At 37.9% G+C, this 13,367-nt stretch overlaps 1 protein-coding gene across 2 annotated transcripts in view; it reads left to right on the top strand.

The window, feature by feature from the left end:
- The window catches only part of CEP128 (centrosomal protein 128), a 210,430-nt gene that overhangs the window by 127,088 nt on the left and 69,975 nt on the right, over window positions 1-13,367 (top strand). Inside the window, exon 28 of one of the 2 annotated variants that reach the window (XR_015288185.1) lies at window positions 10,999-11,086. The exons of the other annotated variant lie outside the window; for it this stretch is intronic. The gene's annotated coding sequence lies outside the window, so the exon portion shown is untranslated. Of the gene's footprint in view, window positions 1-10,998; window positions 11,087-13,367 lie in introns of those variants that run through there. 2 annotated transcript variants of the gene reach the window in all.

The following is a 13,367-nucleotide window of genomic DNA, read 5'->3' as shown; positions in this document are numbered from 1 at the left end:
GATGTACTCTGAGGACTAGCTATTCTTAAAGAATAGTTTGTTACAGTCTGATTTTCCTCTGGGTTTTTTGTTTGTTTTCTTTGTTGTAGTGAAGCTCATCTCTGCTGAGGCAGGCTCAAAGAGGCAGCCTCGTCCAATGTTATAAATGGACTTTTAAGATGAAAGGTTCTTAGTCAGAAATTTCCCAGATCTGAGGTTTTACCACAGCTGTTCTGCAAACTTGGGTCTGATTTCCTTGTACTATAAAGCATTCTTTTATTCCTTCAGCTTTTTGAAAATATTCTCAATATGAACAAACAAAATTCCTCTCCATGGTCTTTTACTTGTTTGAGTGGCATCATTAACCTTAGACTCCATGACATCTTAAACCTGTTATTTGTTTTATAGTTTAGACTAAAGGAATAGGATTATATTAAAATTTTCCCCAAAAATGGAAGCAAGAACAGAAAATAATACCGATGCAAATGTAGCTAACCTTTCCGTTGGAATTTCCTGATTTTGAAAGTGGTTTACCAGACTTGGATCAGATTTTGAAACATTTATGCCTCTGTATAACTTTGTATATACACGGATAACATTAGTCATTAGATAAATGTCTGCAAGAACGTAACAGTGTGTTCACTTTATTTTTTTTAAAATTTAATTTTCTAGATTTTCCTTAAGTAAAAAGAAATGCTTGATAATTCTCTTAAAAGTACTCCAAGTAGGATTGCCTAGGCTGAGGGAGGTCAGTAGATGGGAATCTCTGTTCCCTAAGACTCACTAATCACTAGGAGACAAATTAATACCATGGATAGATGTCACATGCCTGTCCTGCTGTTCCCTTGCCCCTCACTCATTTCTTGCCAAGCTCTGAGTGGGATATGGGAGACTAAAAGCCCACAGGGAAAATGCTATGGGGGGAGAGGAGGATTTGGGGCATTAAGAGTGTTAAGTGGAAATATGTTGCTCCACAGGTTGGTGGTTGTATAGCATGGGAAGATGGAAAGTTCATTTTAGTGCAATTTCAGAGACCTGGATTTCTATGGGAAATATTTGCTCTTATGAGGATAACAAAATTCAACAATCTTATCTCAAATAGGCTGATCAAGTTTAATCTTTTTTGCTTAAAAATTTTGGGAAATATTAGCCCTTGTCCTGTCTCCAAAAAGGAATGTCTCTTGCAAAGACTGGATCACTTGAAGATGCTGACTAAAACAGAAAGGTTTTAAAATTATTTTTAGTAAGTGCAGCAAAACATATATCACAGACCTGACTTTTCCAGTACTGCAAAATGTATTTTGTGACTTTCCCTTGTCTCAAGACTTACTATAACCCAGCTCTTCCAAATACTTGGAGGATCTCTCCCCTCTCACAGCAAGAATTGTGTAGTAAGGTCCAGTCCCCTTTTCTTTACAGCTGCTGAAGCTGATTTTTGCTCTGAGATCCTCAGATCTCAAAGTGACCCTTTGGGACCAATAGTAGTAGGTGTTAATTGGAACAATCTTTTGGCTGCTGTGATGCACTCTAGGGACAAGCTGGGGTTTAAAAGCCATGTGTATGCATGCCAGATCTGAATAGTTAAAGCAGGAAGTTTGATGTTTCACATCTCAGGCTTTGTCGTGTTTCCCCCTTGTACCGATTTTTAAGTGTACAAATGGAATTTGTTTTAACAGGAATCCTGGGCAGGAGCCATGGTGTTCATTCACTTCAGGGTATTGCAGATAACAATAGGAATAAGAAATAGTTTGTTTTTCTCTTTTATTAAAGCTACCCCAAAAAATGTATTTAGCATTAATCTGCATTTGTGTCTTTCCAGCATAGTTTGGATAAAATGGGATTCACATTTTATGTGAATGGCACACAAAATGGCACTTTTTCAAGAATATGACTTATTCTTCATTTATGGTTGCATTGGTAGCTAGTACACAGCCATTTAGGAAAAAAAATCAGTATATTTCATCATACTCCCAGTATCTCCCTATTTACTTGATTGTACTTTCTGTTCTTGAATAATGAGAACTTGGTACTTAAGTTTGACCATCAATCCAGAAAGCATTTTTGCTTTCTCATAGAGATATAAAGGGATGTGGCTTGTATTCCATCCAATAAAGGTTGAGTTTTGACTTGTTTTTGGACACTGGTGGGAGAACTTCTGATGGAATGAACAGTGTTTATGAAAGTCTGGGCTTGCCTCTTCTGCCTCTAAGCAAAACCTTTGAGCCTGAAAGTCACTGTGGAGCCTAACCTTTGAGGTAGGTCATGAGATGACCAGTGCTGGAGACTCATACACCCACAGGATTTCTATCAGCCTAGGAATCTGATAAGAATCTGTTTCTACTCTAAGGAGCAACTGTATACACAGAGTAGTAGTGAATGTATTAATTTTCTATGAAAAAGGTTTTCAACAACTCAACTAAATAAATCAGAAAAGTAAAGCTTGAATTTTAAAAGCCTTTTGTCAAACTTTTAAAGGTTTGATAATCAATTTTTCACCAGAGGGTTTTATGAAACTTTTATGTTTGTGTATTTTGAGAGTCTTGGGGTTTTTTTTGAGCAAAACACTAAAGATGTTGCTACAAAAGGCTACTTTTTGTAGAAATTTAATTTCAGTGGCAATTTTTTTTTAATGACATTTCTTTTAATCTGCATTTAACATAAGCATAAATTTACCACTTTGGATGTGTTGTTTTGTTTTGCTCCACAGATATAAATGACCAAGTAAGAGCAAGAACTTTTTTCATCTACCATATAACATTTGTGATTTTCCTGCTTTTTGAAAAAACAGCATTTCCTTATTGCTTAGTTCAGGATAGGAAGATTAGGCTTTATTGGAGACCAGCAATATACAACAATTCAACAGAGCAGCAGAAAAAAAAAAAAAAAAGTAAATCTGCACAGTTTTAAAATTAGTTCAGTCTTAACCGTCCTCACCTTTTAAAATTTATTTTCTGTCTGTTTACCATGAGTGCTAACTTTTCTGATGGAGTTTATATGGTTGGGTACTCTAAAGAAGATCTCACAATGAACCATAAGCCTTTTGCTAAGCCTTTGTAATGTCCACAACTTTTGATCACAGCTTAGAAGAAGCAATTGTGACCATTTGATGATAAATCATTTTCTGGCATGCAGGGGTCCACTGGGCTTTGCTCCCACTCTTTCATCTTCAGAAACTTTCTGCATGGAAATATATTTTTCTCACTAGAAGTTCAGTGCCTTTGGTGACATTTTAATTTTATTCTTGGTTTCCCCCCCCTTGTAACAAATATGTTGTTGCTGAGTTGATGTTGTAGATTGCAGGGACAGAGAGTTAAAAATGCTTAACGCTGTGTGGATTTGCAGGCTCTGATCTTTTAAGCAGATGACTTTACAGCAATGACTTTACTGTCACTGGGGTTATAAAATCTTGGCATCAGGCTAGCGGAGAGACTTTGCCCATCCTACTCTGTCCTCTATTTCCAAGGTGAACTTTGGTTTGCAGAATTGGATTACCTCATAATTGCAGAACAAAACCAGCCTTTCAATTATTGCACCATTTACATTTAATAAGTTGTGCTAAGTTAGCACAGTTTTTTTCTTTTTTTAGACTTTTCTTTTAATGCATACTATGAACTCATGTTTCTCATAAATCCTGAGATACTCAGAAAGTGAGATGCCCAGGGGACAGTGGTGGCCCATGATTTCATTTTCATGGGTCATGTCCTTGTTAGTCTGGAGGAGGTAATTTCTGTGACTTGTGTTGAAGACCACTGTGAGCTGGGACCATGGGTGAGAATAAACAGATCTGATAGGCACAGAGGCAGGAGACTGGTCTCCCTTTCATTCCCTTTTCACTGCTGCTGTGTTAAGAGGAGTCAGAGAAGCAGTCAGGTTTCTGGGGCATAGTGATGCTTTCTGTGCACACCTCCCCTGCTGGATATTTTCTTGCCTCATGCTTTATACCAGCTTTATACCTGGAGATTGCAGCAGGGGAGAGGGAGAAGGGAACCTGACCTTGGTGTGTTGCAGCAAGTCCTGACCAAGATGGGGCTTTGGTGAAGCAGCTGGTGTAGATTAGAAGAGCCCTCGGATTGCTTTCATCTATGGAAGGGCAGGGCTGGTGAAAAACTGCCCCCAGGATAGGAGAAATGCATTGGTTTTTCATGGATCTCATCCTCAGCCTCCTCCTTAATTACATCTAATGAACAATGGTACAGCTGGGAATGTGACCACACACAGTTTGGAGAGTTTCTTTTTGTAACTAGATCTTGGGAAAGATTTCCCTTCAATGCAGAATTTCATGGATTTCCTTTGTGCAAGTTGTGAAAATAAACAAACAAACCACGTCCTGCAGTTGGAATGTTTCAGACACCATGAAATGAATTTGATTTCCCTGTCTGATGGTATACCAGAGGCACTACTACTTGTAACAGATACCCTAATGGAATCTGAGTACATTTAGGTGTGGTTCTTCCAGTCAAGTAACTGGAATGAAAGTATATACTAAATACGTGATGTTATTTCTATATTTTTTAATATTTTTCAGAATTTTTATGCTTACATATATATAATTTAAAATATTTCTTAAGTTAATAGGAATTTAGCAAATTTAGTGTTTCACGGCACCTGTTTTTAGGAGATTACCAGCTGTTTACCATTTATTGTCCACAGTAACTGCAACTGCTCAGACCTCAGTGTGTTTACCACAGCTTTCCTGAACTGGCTGAGCCAGTTCTGCAATACTGAAGTGGCACTGACAGGTGTTGTTACTTGATTATTACACCTTGTTCAGGCATAGCAGGTTTGCATATTTGCGTTTCTTTTACTGGATTAGCAAGAATTTATTTATGGTAATTTAATTTGGTGTCCATCCCTTAAGTTTCTTTCTTTACAATGACTTTGTCAGCTGGTTTGGTAATACAAATGTAGTATTTTCTTTAGCATGTATAGTACAGAATTGCATGCTCCCACTCCTGGGTGTGACAAAATTCTTATGTCCACAGAAGACACACAAAAGAACAAATACAGTGTTTTGAATATTTACTAAATATGAGTAGTGAGAAATATTACTCCATCATTTGCAGTCATGAAGGTTTATTGTGGTCTAATGCCCTTAGTAAATAAGAGAGGAAAAAGAAGATGACAGGGATTTGGGTATGTGTAGGGAAGTTAAGTGTAACAATCCATGGGGTTAACTCAGTTTTGCCCCAAGGCCCTTCAGCTTTTTGTGTTACGTTTTATCCCCATGTCAAACTGGTACACAGGGGTTTTATGTAACCTGTCAATAACCAGCAGTATAGGGCTATGGAGCAGAAAACCTTAAAGGAAGTCACATGATAGATGTATTTGAAAAGACGAAGGACACAAAGAAGGTGAGGTTTCATGAGAAGGACCGCAAGCCAAAAGAGGATACAGTGAGCACATGCATAGTTTTGAAGTCCACAGAACATGTCTGAAAAGCATCAGAAACGCTCCAGAGACAAGAGACTGGGTGGCACCATGCAGGTGATAGTAGGGAGTAAAATGTGGTTTTACTTCTTTCAGCATCCATATCCCATTGGACCAGTTTAAATATCTAGTGTAATTTCAAGTAAGGGCATAGAAGCACATCACAGATGGCTGAACGCCAGTGCAGAGCTATTATTACCTTTTCCTATTCAGGAGTACCCAGGTCTGGTCACATTCACTCTTCCCAGAGTGAAAAAAACAGCCAGAAACAACAACATTGTCATGTACAGCCTTTGTAGGATGTCTGAAAGAATTTTCAGATATGATTTGACCTTCATCTGTTTTCCATGGCTTGGTATAAAGCAGGGTTTTCCAATGCTTTCTCATTTTAATTTCTGGTCAGGCTAGTGAAAAGATTACACCTTCAACTTCCTGCTTTAAAAATATTATTTTTTAATGTTTGGAAGGTGAGGTAATGTGGAGAACTGAAGTTCAGAACTTTCCTCAGAAACTTGCAAATCATACTGGTTACTAAGATCGCAATGTGTAAATGAAATGCTGCCTTCAGGGGTGACTGAGGAGTACCAGACAACATAAAAGGATTAGTCTGTTCATTTGCAAACACGTGCATATACACTAGCACCAAGCATGAACTTCAGTGACACAAGTCATTTTAGACCCTAATTTACCTCTGCTGCAGTTTGCTGTGAAGTCTTAAAGGTGTTGCTGGGAAAATTCAATCACCACTGTGGTTTAAAATTCTCATACACATAGTAAAAACTAACCCTGTATCTATAGATGGCCACATATAAATCATATGTACAGTAACGCATTCTTCTGCTGACATTCTGGTTTTCTGACTGGTTTTGAATGGCTGAAATCTAATGTTTTCAGATTACATGATAGAGAGGATAGCCTCTCCCTGACAATTCCACTGTTGTCTATGACCATGTTAAAGCTAAAAAGTAGCTGGTCTCCAGAAAGATGTACTGATACCCAAACTGAGGCCTTTAATAAAGGCCAAGTGTGACTGCACTGATGTTTTAGAAGTTAATTTCACACCTGAAAGAGCAGCTGAAAAGGGAAGACCCTCAGGAAGGGGGTCTGCTCTTGCTGTTCTCCATACTTTGAGCAGCACAAACCCACTGGAAGTACCCAGTGTGTCTCCTCCACGGATCTTAAGGAGAGTGAAACACCAAGCACTGCTTCCTAAATGATGTCCAAGTTGCAGCCACTCTCCTGTTTTCTCCTCCTGTGATTTTTAACCTTGTGCACTGCATCTACTTCTTCAGTGTGACAGTTGTTGAAGGTTTGAGGCAAAACCCTTTAAAATCAGGGTGAGTTGTTCTTCTGGCTCTTATCAGGTTTTCTGTTCTTTGGCGTTATGGTAACGTATGACCCTCAGTTGACTTGTAATTATACACTTGAGGAGCAGAGAGAGTGATAGAATGAAGCTGATGTTTCATTCCAGTAATAAGCTGACTGAATAAGGGAGGATTTACTGCAGCTGGCCAGAGCTAATGGCTGCGAGTATTGTGGTGTCTGAGAGTTCCCTCTCATGTGTGCAGAAATGCTGAGGAAAAACTGACTCCACCAAGAGTCAAAACATATTTACTAATGGGAATTAAAGGGACCATGTGATCCAAGGATGTGTGTCTGTGCTGGAAATGCTTACAGACAAGAGATGAGGAGACAACATATTGGAAGTTTGGGTCAGGACACACAAGCTGCTGCTGAAAGGGCCTGTCCACAGTTGGCTTCTGCACATCCAAACAGGGGATCTCCTCTAAGAGAGAGGGATCTTCTTTCCCCATTACTTTTCCCATTGCTGATCTTCCAGTTCTTTGATTAAGTGAGCAAAAAGGGGACCTATTTACATGCAATGATCAGTTTAACCCTTTTTGAAATGGATTGGGTGCTGAGAATTCCCACTGAAAACTCCCTACAACATGAGTGCTGTGCCCTTTCTCTTCCAGCATGCTGTGATCCCTTTATTTGTATAGAAGGCTGGAGTAACCTAAAAGCTGCCTTGAAGCTTAATAAAACACCATTAAACATGTAAGCCTCTGATCTTCACCTTCATTCACTGTATGCTCTCTATAATCAACAGTGATTATATAGCAGTGCCTGTTTTTTCTCTTCAGGTAAAAATGTTTACTATGTTGAGGCTGTAGACTTTCTTTATATATTTTGAGGTAAATTAATGTGTTTGGCATGGATGGCCATGTATATTTATGTTGCAGTATCACCTAGTAGTGACAGGTCTTGTTCTCTGAGGCACACGAAAGAGAAAGCACTCAGGCTTACACATTTGCAAGTCCTATAATTATTTTTGTGTTTATTGTAGCTTTGCTTTTGTTCTGTCTCAGATCAAAAAGTAGTGTATTCAAATCGAAGCATCACCCTATGTGTTTCTTTTGTGAGACAGAAAGGCACATGAATAAGCATATAGGGATGAATATCCATGTACCTTGACAGACAAATACACTGGATGTGTGAGGAGTTAAGAACACCAAATATTCTATAAAGCATATCTGTTCTCTATGCAGTACTATGCAGGAGGCACATGAATACTTCAAGTATAGAAATCTCCTTTAGGTGATTTGTTGCTCCTTTGGTGCTTTTACACAAGCAAGTAGCCCTGGTAGTTGTGGATGTGCTTCATTGATAAATAGACATAATTTTTTTAACTGCCTGAATCTGAGACAAATGAACTTTTGGGTGAGGACAGCTTGCATGATTCAGATAACATTCTGAAATTCCATTCTGATTTTTGAATGTTAGCTTTCATTGAAAATGTTACTATGTTATAGTTCTTTCCAATCATCAGAATTTGCCATAAACAAGAATCCTGCTTAAAGCCAAATTTGACTCTCATAAATCCGGAGATCAATTTGTCTCATTGTACTATAGGCAATTACTGTTATATGGATTTTTAATCCATAGGGAGGTTTTTTCCTCTATTTTATTTTTGGATTGGGCTTTGTTCTTGGACACACTCTCCTTGGTTTTCTATTGTTATAATTCAGCTGTAGGTACCCTCTACTGCTTTTATTTCTAATTTTCATGGATTTAATTCAGAAAAAAAAATACTTGGTATACTATGATGAATTTTGTCACTAGACTTACTTAGTATTAACTCATGTATGCTAGTAATGCTGTGAAATGATTTTATAAAATTGCTACATGCAATATAAAAATTGACTTCAGAGCTAAGTGAAAAACCAATCTCTATACTTACATAACCCTGGATACATTTTCTTTTAGAAAGATCAGTAAAAAATCTGGCTTGTGCCTCTGTTTTGATTTCATTAACAATTCATATTTAGTTCTACCCATGTGTTTCTTCCTTGGCTTTATATTTAACATTAATACTTTAATTGCCAATAGCTGAACAATAAAGAGCTGCTACAGTCTGAGTATTCTCATTAGAATTTCTCTTCTGTGCAGTAATTATGAACTTTAAACTTGAAAGAAGTAAAAAAATTAGTGTAGGGAAGTAGCACACTTCCTCAATTGCAGTAAGGTAATTCCTTCCTTTTCACAGGAAATCTTCTGACTGATAGACCTACTAAAGAAACAAATGCCTTTATCAGAGTCACCCTTAGGATTCTCTGCTTTCCTCAGTTGTTACCATAGTTGTGAAGAAAAGTAATTTAGACATAGAGCTGACACTTTTTCTATCAGGGCAGAATTTGGATTTTAATTTTGGACAAGGACCCTCTGTTGGAGCGATAATGAGAGTAAACATTTTGTTATCTCTACATTGTCTTGTAGAATGGTGTTACTTCAGTTTTTTATAGAATATATTGGAAATTCCAAGTATATTTTGTTTCCCATTTTGCTGCCAATGGCTGCAGAATTGATATGCAATGTACTTTTTCACAGCACTATTTACTTCTCTCTTGTCATTGACCTAACCTTTTAAAAAAATTATTTTTATATTGAGAGTGAATGGAAGGCATAGCAGCTTAGAAAAAACCAGCATTTTGTTTTCTGTTTGATACTTCTTGCTTAGTCCATTCTGTGTAATTTTCTTTCCCCACATCCTCAGCAAATATGCAGCACATCTTCTACACAAGAGCTTTTCCTTGTTTTCCCTTCCTTTTTTTTTTTTTATATGTATTCTTCAGAGCCCACTGAGCAGGGACATTTATGACACAGAGGTAGCTACTACAGGAGGACAAAGTCTGCTTCCTGAGATATCAATGACCTGGGAATAGCATGGTCTAAGTATATTTTTATGGCTTCAACCGTCCTCTAAAGATAGAACACTTTCTCTATCGGTTGGAGGGACTGAAGAGCTGCATCAGCTCCTAATCGTGCAGGTGGCAGTGACCCAGCCATTGCATAGCATTTTCTCCTTTCCATTGCTTTCATTTTGCACTTCTGCTTGCCACTGCTTGAAACAAAAGGTGTTTAATGATGTGATGTAACTTGAGGTAGGTGAGGGACACTTGTCTCTACTTTGCTCTCCCTGAAGTAATTCATAATGGAAAACAGGTCTTTACAAAATCTAAATTAATGCTTTATCTGTAAATATGCTGAAAGGATGTATGAAGCTGAGGAAGAAAATTAGAATCTTTAGGAAATACCATCTAAAGGCTTCTGGCGTCTTCTTTGGATTATCTTAATGCAATGTAAGACCACCAGTTATAGACCAAGTGGACTGCACTCAGTGTGTGGGTAAAGCTCACAGGAGTAGGTAGGTCAGTCTGCTGATGCTCCTGAGCATGCAGATGTTGTGTCACTGTGTTGCTGAACTCCAGCTCCTCTCAGGGCTTTGTTAGGTCTGGAACTGCTAGGTCAGAAATGTGTGCCTATTTAGGGGATGTATATTGTGCAAGATATACTGAGGGGAATAAAAAGAAAAGCATACCTCAATTTACATCTGCCTAGAATTGACTGGAAATGTGTTTGGAATTGAACTGTGGCACTAAATATGAGAAGACAAATTCACATTTTCAGCACAAACTCCATGTAACCACACTGAAAGCAATTGCACTGGATTTGCAAGACAGGACTCAAGTAAAAAGCTGGGTTGTTAAAAATGTTCAGAGAGTGGGTCTGTAACGTCACTTATCTACCATGCTCAAACAGTAGCACTAAAGAGAAAATTACTTTAATGATGAAATATGATAGTTCTTTCATAATTTGTTCTCTGAACCTGGCTCATTGTGTTTGTGTCTAGTATATTTTTCAGTGTAATAGAGAAAGTTAAACTTGGCTTAAAGTGCTTACAGAAGACCAAAAAGTGAAAATAAACAACAGAGATGGTAGTTTTATAATTCTTTATACTTTTTTTTCAAACTAAATTAAGTGTTGGAGTTCAGACTCAGTGTCTGTTTAACACAGTCTGATACTTTTAAATTCAGTATTTTTCACACTGCAGAATTGTTGCATAATTTCAGTTTCATAATTAAAATAAATTGATTTTGAAACCTTTTAACATTAAATATAGTTCTATTGTCTATCCTCATCTTCAAAAGATGAGCAAGATACCCTTCCTCCCTCATGTATGTGCTAGGGAAGATGTGAATATCAGTGCTGAAAGGCATCCTATAGCAAACAGAGTTGTTGTTATCTTTTCAGGGTCTACCTAAGAAGGTGAATAAGTTTGCAGCAGTGAGAGTTATGTGTCAAGAAGGTTTGGCAAAAACAATCAGTGAAAATCTCCTAAGTAAGTTAAAGCTGGGGAAATTCTCACTTGTTAGGGCACTTAGTCTATGCTGGTTTTCTGTATACCTTCAGGGACCAAACACTGGAAAGGTTTATCATGACAACAGAACATCCCAAAGAGCTATTTGCTTTTCTTTAGTCTCCACAAGAAAGGAAGACAAAAGTTTGAGGAGGTCCCACCCTTAAACAAGACCGAGAGCCAGACCTCATTTTAAAGATTATTTGGCAAAAGAAACACAGTCAAGAAAGTTTCCCGCAGCTAGCTCGTTTGAATGGTGACCTTTATCTTTCTCCAAATGAAAATGAAAACTCTTCCTACGCTGCATGACCTCCAGTGAGATTAGTCAGTTGCATCATGATGAGATGATGTTATATCAACATCTGTTTCTACTGTGTCCTTTCCCATATGTGTGTTCCATGTTAAGAAATTGTCTTCTTTATCTGTCCCTCCCATTTTTGCTCCTTCTTAATACCTTTTTTTTTTTTTTTTAAACTATGCCTAATCCATCCTCTCACGGCCCAGAAGTGTGAGGAAAGCTATAGGCACAAGGAAGGAATGAAGACACTTTTGGTTTTGGGCCAGTTTCATAATCTCTTGCAGTTTAATCAGTTACCTCTGCTGCAAGGGACCTCTGGGATTACTTTGCCAAACTGCAACCATTATAAAATGAACCATGCAAATGCAAAATGCAACCATCCAAATTAAACAAATTTCAAAATCGGCACAGAAAGCATAGCTTTACATGTGTTCCTCCTAAGAATGGGTCAGAGAAGGCTTTTTTAGTTGCAGTTGGTTAGAATGTTGGCTAGGAAAACATTAACTGTCCATTAAGAATGAATAAACTTTTAGTATGAAGTAGCCTGCCAAATTCAAGTCCGAAATGTGATCTTTTTTCCTGCATTTTCTCCCTTAATCTAGATTTTTAGTTAATTCTTATTTCCAGTAGCTGTTTCCCTTGGAAGACATTGTGCTTGCAAAAGCTCTATTTGTGTAAAGAGCTCTGATTTCAACTATTATTTCTGATAGTTGACTAGGATATAAAATTCTCAAAGTTAAACATACCATGTAGAACACAAGCACAGCGTATATAATTTGAAAACAAATCTTAAAAGATACAACTTGTGGGAAATATTGAAACTGATACTTAATGGTGATATTATTGCAATTAACCCTCTGTGATGTCCTTTCTGATCCCTCTTAAAGGGACACAAAACTGCTTTTTGTGCAAGTGATCTTTTTTCTTAATTGTCATTTTGATACTTTTTCTTGCAGATCAGGTCCTTTTTTGCTCATCATATGAAGGCCTACATCCTGTGCCTTTGCAACAACAGCTGTTATAGAACTGGCCCTCTAGTCAGAACAAATTTCTGAATCTAGTTCTGGGAAGGTGGGAGAGAGATTTCTTGCCTGGATCAGCAATGCTTTTCACTAGCATTGACACAAGAAAGACCAGGACAGTAGTTGAGCACGCTTCCTTTGTTACCCTTCCTGGACAAGGACTGTCCATCTGCTTGCATAGTGCACAGTCCACTAAATCCCTCATTCCAAGAGAGACTTTTTGGCACTGAGTGGTCAATAGTGAACCTGCAATTGTGCATGATGCAGCCTTGGTAGTGAGACAACCAAATGGAAAAGGTCTCTTCAGTCTCAGGTTTATATATGCTGCAGATTTAAGCTGAATTCCATCCTGAACCATGATGTCCAAGCAGGAATATTTCACCAGATCAAAAGACTGGTGAGTCACAAGTCATGTGGAACTGAAGTTAGTGTATAGAAAAATGATTTTCTAAGGATCGGAAAGAATCCTGTGCAAGTTTGAGGTATATAGAGAGATTTAAATTATAGATAAGGTAACAGCAAAAATCTGCTTTCATGATTTCTTGGGTTAAGAAGTTTGTGTCTGCTAGGGTCCTTCAAAATGTTTGATGATGGCTAAGAACACAGGGAGTACTATGCATCATGATGAGATTTACAGGAAAATGGGATCTCAGTGCAGGCGCCAGCTGGAAAAACCTAAAGAGCTCTGAGGAACTGCCATCACAAGTACCCTTAAACTGCAAGGTGAACTCATTGACTAGAGGCTTCTGGTAGCCTTTAGATTGGCTCTTCCTGGTGCTGTAAGAATTTGTTATAATAATTTTAGAAAGGATGGTGTGTAAAAGCTGTTTCTCCTGTGAAAATATTTGGTAACTTGCGAGGCTATGCAGTAGACAGCACAAATGGGTGAAAGGGCTGGGGCCCCTTTTTCTGCAATACTTTGTGGACAGAAGAGGAGAAATAT

Source organism: Cyanistes caeruleus, chromosome 6 (assembly GCF_971803275.1).
Source record: "Cyanistes caeruleus chromosome 6, bCyaCae1.hap1.1, whole genome shotgun sequence".
Taxonomy (NCBI): Eukaryota; Metazoa; Chordata; class Aves; order Passeriformes; family Paridae; genus Cyanistes; species Cyanistes caeruleus.
This window is presented reverse-complemented; position numbering and strand designations above follow the sequence as displayed.